The following is a 9022-nucleotide window of genomic DNA, read 5'->3' on the forward strand; positions in this document are numbered from 1 at the left end:
GTTGCTCTCATCCAGATCTACGAGTCAGTAGTGCTGAGCGGAAGGGATGGTGGACCACGACAGCAGTGAGGTTGCAATAACGGCAGGTTTTGCTGAAGTGGAGTCCAGCCAATGCCCACCTGCTTTCTCAGTGGTGTATGTCACCTGTCGGAGGCCAACATGCTCGCTGCGGTTTGGTTGTTGAAAGACAAAGCCTTTTCCTCCCCTCTTCAGTTCACAATGAGATTTTAAACACACTAGAATCATTCTTTAATCCTAGCACAGCTTGCAAAACGCAACTGCTCTACAACAATAAAGCATTATAACCCTCTGCTTCACAAGAGAGAAAAGCAGCTGCTTTCTTAATAAAGCCATGTTCCTGCTATGCTTTGGAAGTAAATATATCTATCTGGAATTTTCTCATATCTGCTATTCCCCAAAATGTGTTTGCTAAGAGCTTGCCCCCATTCTTCAAATATGCTCCCTCTTTCGTTTCCATATGCTATTATTTGGTTAAAAAACCCACAAACCCTAAATTAAATCCTGATGTACATCAGTTTTGGACTATTTCAGTTATTAAATTGGATTAACTTAAAAATTCAAAAAAAGAGAATTCTGTAGTTTCTGTCCTGATAATTCAACAAGCAGCCAGGGCTAGAACAAATGACTGCCACTTCTGGAAAGTCGACATTCCCAGCCTTCCAATGAGCTACAGAACTATTTCCAACTCTGGGAGGTTGCAAGAATGTGGAGTACTATGATTAACTTCCTGCCATTCTGCTCACCCCCCTCATTTGCATTTTGGCATGATTTTAACAGCTAATTTCTCACAAACAAGTAGTGTTAGGAAGTAGTGCTTCCTTCCACACAAAAGCTAGAAATTATGGCCTCCTGTTTCCAAAATCAAGAGGTGTAACAATGGCCCAAAAAGCTGAAAACAAGCAGAGAAAAAAGGGAATTTAAAAATCAATTAATGATTTCACGATTTGTTCACGGAAACCAAAAGCAAAGTACTGACCGTAGAGGCTACAGCAGCCCTAATGAAGGCAGTATCAAGTGTAAGTCAGAATTTATTTTTTTACTTAAAAACGGGATCTACTTGCAACCCTTTCTGCTGCACTAAAAAAAAAAGTTAAGCACCAACAGCTTGCACCGCTAAGCAGTTAAGCAGAAGTAACTCCAGTAACTGTAGAATAAGATTTAAAAAGCTGCTGTGTTATAAACAAGGAAAGTATTTGGTGGTGTGGTTTAGGCCTTGCTATTAATACATATACAAACTTAATATCCAAAATGCACTGCTCCCAAAGTAGCATAACTTCAAAAACATTAACTCCCTAGTTTTCCTAAGATAGAGTTGACCACTAAAATTTTTACAGAACAAGTTGGTTATAATTACATTGATATTAATAATAGAGTTCAGTTTATAAATCAGGTATACAGTTGAAGCCAGAGTACAGAATAACACTGGATTGAAGCTAAAAGAGCTATTAAATGATGTATCGCTATCTAATGAAAAAGCTAAGACTTCCAGCACCTTCCCTAAGGTTTAATTCACAGAGAGAGATTAGACAGAAAAATTACCCCCAAAATGAAACTTTATAAGCTATTAATCATTTATGAACCTGTCAAATTCACAATATAATTCATTGCAGGAATGGTGAAGAGAGCTGATAAACATCTGCAATTATACCAAAAATTGTGCATACTCTTGTATGTGTTGTTTACATACAAAACAGGTTGCACACATAGTGATGGACGTGCTTATCTGGACTGAAGCAAAATCTGAACTATAGTGTCTTGGCTACAGTTGGGGTTCTAGCACTGCGAACAAGCTTGTGGCTTTTCTGCCTTATATACTCCAATTTGGTCTTTAATTAATGAAGCACTTACAGCCTTGGGCAACTTAAATAGCTTCTTACCTTTAAGTAGCTTGCTACCTCTACTGATATATGACTGACAACTGCCACCTCAAATACTGCAAGTGGTGGGGGAGTGTAAATTTTTCAACAAAAATTCAGTAGGTAACTTTTCATGAAAAAAATCCTCAGTTCTTTTAGCTTATCTTTGTGCTCCACTCCATTTTCTGTTATTACAAAGCTGACCCACTACACAGCAGGAAAGGACTACCAATATGTTAACAAAACATTTCATAAAAACTCCTTTAGCATGCAATGAAATCCATGAGCACAAAGAAGTCTTTTTTTAAGGGACTGAGAGCTAGAGAAAAAAAAATAATTTATACTCTGTACACAGCAATTTGTACACAAATTGTTGTCAGACATGACAGAAGACAGCAGGACTTTTAATATTAATTTCATAATAGACATTCCTGAAAAGATTTCCACTGAAAAAATATGCTATACTGATAATAAAGAATAAGAGATGAAAAAGTTTGGTACAATCTGATCTATTTTTAAGTCAAAAGTATCACTATCCAAGTGTTCTAGAAATAAGTAATCTCTGGGAAAGATGTATTCAGAATAGTCATGTACAGCAGGATCAGTTCTGTCAGCTACAGGGAAACCGTCTGAACTTTCAGTCAGTGTATATATATTTTAATAAGGTTTTTGGAACCCCTCATCAACATGGTTTGCACATGCAGCCTTCTCATCAGTCTCTTGCTACACACAGCTTGGAGATGAAAAAAGATCTTCCATATAAAAAGGAAAGCTTCTATTTTAAAAATGAAAGGTATCATTCTCTGGCAGAAGTTCTGCTGGCAGACATACCCAGGAATGGATTATAAGTAACAGGAGCAACTGGTAAAATGAAGTAGCCCACAGCTGCTCATACATCTCTAAGGGAGGAAGGGATCAGAAATGTTAAGTGTTTTGAGCAAACCTGGAGGGGACTCTGTCAGTCCATCCAAGCGTGAATTGTTCTGCAGATGATTTTGATCAAAGGGATGTGGGAGAACTGCATTTACTTCCTGAATCAGCTAATGTAGTTTCTCGGCAGAGATACAGGCTCCCAGTTTGTTTCTTTGGCAATCTTAAAGAGAGGAATCCCTACTGGAAACAGCTGGAGTGAGATGAAACTTACATCTGAGAATAAACCTGAGTGCATGCAGGTGTCCTGCTGGCATGCTAATGGCTAACAAGATTTGGATCTTGGGAAGGTGCTGGAGTCACTGTTAATAGCTGGTGAAGCCCACTTCTGCTAGCATGCTTTTGTGAGGAGGATTAAAAATGGGTTGGCATCTCCACTAGTGTGCTCTGGGTAAGACTTACAAACAGCTAAAATATGTCTTGCCTGATGCACACCTTCATCTCTGTTACTTTATTCTTTGGTAATCCCGCCGTATATTCCAATATGAGGAGATCACCAGAGCTGTTAATAGGCTAAATTATAGGCACCCACCTTACCTGTTCTGTGATACTCCTTTTATCAGTCTGCAAATGTCCTGTTGAGACCACAAGAGATTAGGGAATATATACAGACTATGAATAATAATAGCATGTGGGATTCAAAAACTGCTGTGTTTTCATCCTTTGCAATAGAATTGTTTGCCTAAAAAAGCAGCAACAGATGCAATCCAGTATTCCTTTTATCAATTAGCAAATGTCACCAAATGCTAGGAAGAGAGAAAAATCTAATTCCCTGGAATTTACAGTTTGTGTTTCTGCGCTAAAAATGGCTTGAATCAGAAATGCACTTAATTATCTTTCTGAGAAAAAAGGAGGTGACCATCCAGACAGAATTACATAAAGTCGAGGGTCTGTTTTCCTTCCCCCACTTTACTTTATCATTCTAAGTTACAGAAGTTCTTTACAAGAAGACTGGTCAATCACATTGAATTTGTACAGCATTTAACATTATGGGACCCTACACTTGATCCTTAAAAGCAACCAAAACACATATAAGTAATTTATGTTGTCTATATAATCTTGGCCAGAGAATAAGATAGGATATGGCATCACGAATGTCCCTACCACATTAATAGCTTACATTAATGTTTAGACTTAGGAGAAGAAAAAAAATGGATGTAGAACCTGGGATACTGTGATTAGCAGTTACTGAAAGTAACACTAATTTTAGCACATGGGGCAAATTAGGAGCTAGGTTTAAGAATAGTACACAGTAAAGGATTCATTCCCATAAGGCAAAACATAGTATAATTAAGATCAAGCATTTGTTACTCTAGGCTGTATCTGCCAGAAAGAAGCAGGCATCCTGGCAAGATTTTCTAACATGCATGACCTGTGTGTTGCCAATTACTGTCTATTTGGACGATATGTATACAAGGTGCTGCCTAATCCAGGGAGTACAGCACAGAGATAAAACAGTGAATCCTGCTTTAAGCAACGTCTGTCATCTTTATCCCTAGGATTCTGACTACCACTATACTAAGAATGTGTAATACTCTAAATGATTAAGTCTTTATTTAAAAAATTGGTGGAATTTTTCACTCTGTTTCTCAGTTGTGCATGACTGCTCCCCAGTTTGATATTCAGCCTGCCCTGCATGCATAGATCCCCCACTGTCATCACTGAAGATAGACACTGCTCTCAGAGCCACATAGCGAATCTAGTCTGTTTTCTTTATATGTGAAGATCCCTAGAGCATGCAGAAAAAGCAGAGGAAAGACATACCATAGGGAGCTCAGAGCAGTACTGTATCCCATGAAATCTGAAGAATGCATCTTGCCAGAAAGTACAAGTATGTCAGATTTGCAGCCTAAAGCACTTGTTTTTCTAAGCAACACACTGATTTCTCAATATTGGGTTGAGCACCTGTTTACTATAAAACTAACTATATTATTCTTATTTTTATAGAGAAATAGGAGCCATTCATTTGTGAATCTCTATATACTTCAATACACAAATTAACAAATTTTTTTTACAGCTTAGATTCATTTTAGAGAATTTTGATAAATGCCAGTAAAGAAAATCTTGACTGTTGTGAACAAGGCATAGTTTATTACACCAGTTCAGTGGATTCTTTTATATTATTCCATAAGTCTACTTCAACAACAGAATAGTAATAAGAATTTGCAATGTATGGTTAGTTGTCTTCACTCTTAAGAATTTATACAGCTGTCTGCAGGCTATGTGATCTAAAATATTTCATGCAAAGAAGTGAAGAAAATGGAAAATCAATTCTTTTAAAAAGAGATAGAAGCTTGCTGCTTTTTCTTATTTCTACTTAATGTTCACACAGGTAAAAACTATCAGATCTTTAAATGGTAGTTCAAAAGTATGCACCATAATTCATGGAATAAAAGTCTGTAGCAAATACCAGATTCATGAATAAAAGAAGCTCCTCTTAATCTGTCTGCCTCAGTGGCTGTGCTGCTGTTGGCTTAATGATCACCTCTTCTACAGGGTACATATCATGAAGAAGCTCAATATAAGGTGCAGAAGCACTAACATCTATTATATTTATCAACTAAATATCTCTACATTTATAAGGTCAGTCTCACGTATTTCAGTGTCTCTAGTAGAATTCTCACCACTCTCATCCATTAAAAACAAACCAATCAAACCTACCCTTCTATGCCTTTGATATTCAATGCAGTCATGCAGCCCTTTGTACTGTTGCTTACATTAGCAAGCCATGTTCAAGTGGCATTTTTAGATAATTACTAGTTCTGTTTCCTGTACCATAATAGAATATGGAGCTAAGTCTAGAGTTATCTTTCATTCACACTGAAGAACAGTCATGTCACAGTGATACGTAATAGACTTTAAAAGAGGAAAAATGAAGGAGCAGAGGAATACTGTGTCCCATTGCAAGTTCAGGTGCATTATAACTATTTTAATTTCAATTTATCAGAAATATCAAGATCATTCTTCATCATTCTGAAAGTGCTACAAGACTTTCAGTAAAAGTAGTTTGGTATCTCATATCTGTTGTAACTACTGTGTCTGTGTCCCTGCATGCAGTACCAGGACACTGGTTCAGCACTAGCTCTCACCGCACCACCCTACAGGATCTGGCTCTTCTCTAGACATCTTCCTTCCTTCTTACTGACTTGTATGGTCCAAATTAGTCTTTGAGATTCAAAAATATTTTTTCAGGAAGTAGTATGGATTTAGGACACCAAGTGATTGCTTTGTTGTTTTTAAAACGCACACAAAAATGGGTTAATGGAAGCAGTCTAAAAGGTCTAAAAATAGCCTGACTGATTTTTTTTTTTTTCCTTCTTTCTTTTCCTTTCATCCTGAACGTTGATAGGCCTTGTTTTCAGCCAAACCCCTCCTGTTTGCTATCCCACATTATACTGGGTCATGTAAATTCACACAGTTTAAGGCAATACTACCTCGGGTGTCCCTGCCCCTTCCCCTACACTCAGGAAGAACAGATATAAGCCCTCTCTCCACCTTTTTGCTACCAATGTCACAGAGATAAGGACAGCGCACATAGAGAGTATTAGTCAGAGACACCTCTTTTCTTTATTGTACTATCACCAAGGATAAAAGTAATGGCAAAGGAAGGCCCTTAAACATTTGCTACCTATAGGCTGCTTTGAATACATTTTAAGGGTTGTTGAGAGCATTAGAAGGATAGATATTGCCACAGAAAGGCAAGAGATGGAAGAGATTAAAAATGAAGAGGATGAAAAGGGCAGGGAACAGAGAGAAGGTGGCTCACACTTACGATATCCACTCATCCATGTAACATGACAAAAGGAAGACAGTAAGACAAATGTACAGCCCATTTATCTTTTGTAATTGCCTGCGTATCCATGCTGTTCTGCGGGAAACATGCACTGTTCTTTTGCACTTACACACGCATACACAGCTCTGGACTATTTATAGAAACAGCACAGGTTTTAGTGAAAGCCAGTCAGGTTTTCTCAGTCCCTTTTAGGAGGCTTCTTTCTGTATCCGCATCATTTCAAGAAGGGAAATCACTGGTTAGTGTAACTGAACATCTATTCTTATGTTGTCTCTATCTGTACAAGAGAGCACAATCACTGAAATAAACATAGGTGCTTACTGGTATCTTCAAGGTGAAAAAGAAAAGTATACTCTAACAGTATTAGCCATGGTAGATAGCTGTACTAAAAAACGCAAAGCAAATGAACAAACCCCCCAGATTTCCCACTGTTACTTGGAAGTGATGATCCGCATTAATTTTGTTAGCCATTGAAGTATTTATCTTACTCACTTTCTTTGTTTGTTTGCTTTAAGAACAATAGACAAAGCCCGTTTCGCATTTTAAGAAGGAGCACAAGTTGTAAAGAGATTGCTGTGTCCTTGCAAAATAGATGGTGGGCGTAGCCCATCTTTAAGAAAGGTTAATTCAATAGACGAACATCCTGACACATGATTTATATATGACTGTGGAAACTGCGTTTGCTTTAATGACAAAAGCCAACTTTGAAGTGTTGCTCCAAACCCCATATAGAAAAAAACCCCAAACAAATAAAACACATAGAAAACTTTATAACCACTGTCAAGATTCTCTGTTAGGGACAAGCTATCTCAGGAGTACAAATGCATTATAAGTTTATCCACATAAACTCAGATCTTTGAGTGCACAGTGTAAACACAGAAGCCACAAAAATAAGCTGCAAATAATTCTGGAATAGTAGTATCTATATAAGAAATACTAAAAACTAAAAAATATCTGAAAACTAATGTCAATCATATGTTAATAAAGATGGGATATTTCTTTATTTTATTTGCTTTATAGAGGAGACTCATAGAATCATTTAGATTGGAAAAGACCTTTAAAATCAAGTCCAATCATACACCTAACACTGCCGGGTCCACCACTGTTTAGTGCCACATCTCTAAGTGCCACATCTGTCCTATAAATACCTCCAGGGATGGTGACTCAACTGCTTCCCTGGGCAGCCTGTTCCAGTGTTTGATAACCCTTTCAGTGAAGAAATTTTTCCTAATATCCATCCTAAACCTCCCCAGGCTCAACTTGAGGCTATTTCCTCTTGTCCTATCACTTGTTACTTGGGAGAAGAGACCAAGCCCCACCTCTCTACACCCTCCTTTCAGGGAGTTGTAGAGAGCAATAAGGTCCCCCCTCAGCCTCCTTTTCTCCAGGCTGAACAACCCCAGTTCCCTCAGCTGTTCCTCATAAGATGCGTGCTCTAGGACCCCTCATAAGACTCGTGCTCTTGGACCCCTCATCAGCTTCATTGCCCTTCTCTGGACTCACTCCAGAACCTTGATACCTTTCTTGGAGTGAGGGGCCCAAAACTGCACACAGTACTCGAGGTGGGGCCTCACCAGTACCAAGTACAGGGGGATGATCACTTCCCTAGTCCTGCTGGCCACACTATTTCTGATACAAGCCAGGATGCTGCTGGAATTCTTGGCCACCTGGGCACACTGCTGGCTCATATTCAGATGGCTGTCAACCAACACCCCCAGGCCCTTTTCCACCAGGCAGCTTTCCAGCCACTCTTCCCCAAGCCTATAAACGCTGCATGGGGTTGTTGTGACCCAAGTGCAGGACCTGGCACTTGGCCTTGAACCTCATACCATTGGCCTTGGCCCATCGATCCAGCCTGTCCAGATCCCTCAAGCAGATCAATGTTCCTACCCAACTTGGTGTTGCCCACAAACTTAACTGAGGGTGCACTCAATCCCCTTGTCCATGTCATTGTTAAAGATATTAAACAGAACTTCCCCCAATGCTGAGCCCTGGGGAACACCGCTTTAAAGACTAGTAAACATCCATAATTTGAAGACCAGTAACAGGTAATAAATACTTTCTTCTCTAGGATGAATTTTCAATCTAGGGTGAGTCAGCAGTGATTAATGATACTTCGTATTGGGATAATGTCAGCTGAGAAGTGTATTTTCAGTATATTAATATTGATGAACATAGAGAATTGTAGCAAAGATGGAAATTGCAAAACTACCTAAGTCTTAACCTACTGTCTCATAATCCATCCCTAAAAATCAACTTAGCTTCTAGGAACATAACACTTGTTCGCAAGACCCATATGGTGTTTTAAAACGCCCACAGTTGTGAACTCGACTTACAAGAGAGAAAGTGGTTGTTGGTAAGGAAAGTTTCAGTGATATACAATCTGTTTTAATATGGGTAGAGAGAAGAAGGGGCAGCAGAA

This window comes from Numenius arquata, chromosome 13 (assembly GCF_964106895.1).
Source record: "Numenius arquata chromosome 13, bNumArq3.hap1.1, whole genome shotgun sequence".
Classification (NCBI taxonomy): domain Eukaryota; kingdom Metazoa; phylum Chordata; class Aves; order Charadriiformes; family Scolopacidae; genus Numenius; species Numenius arquata.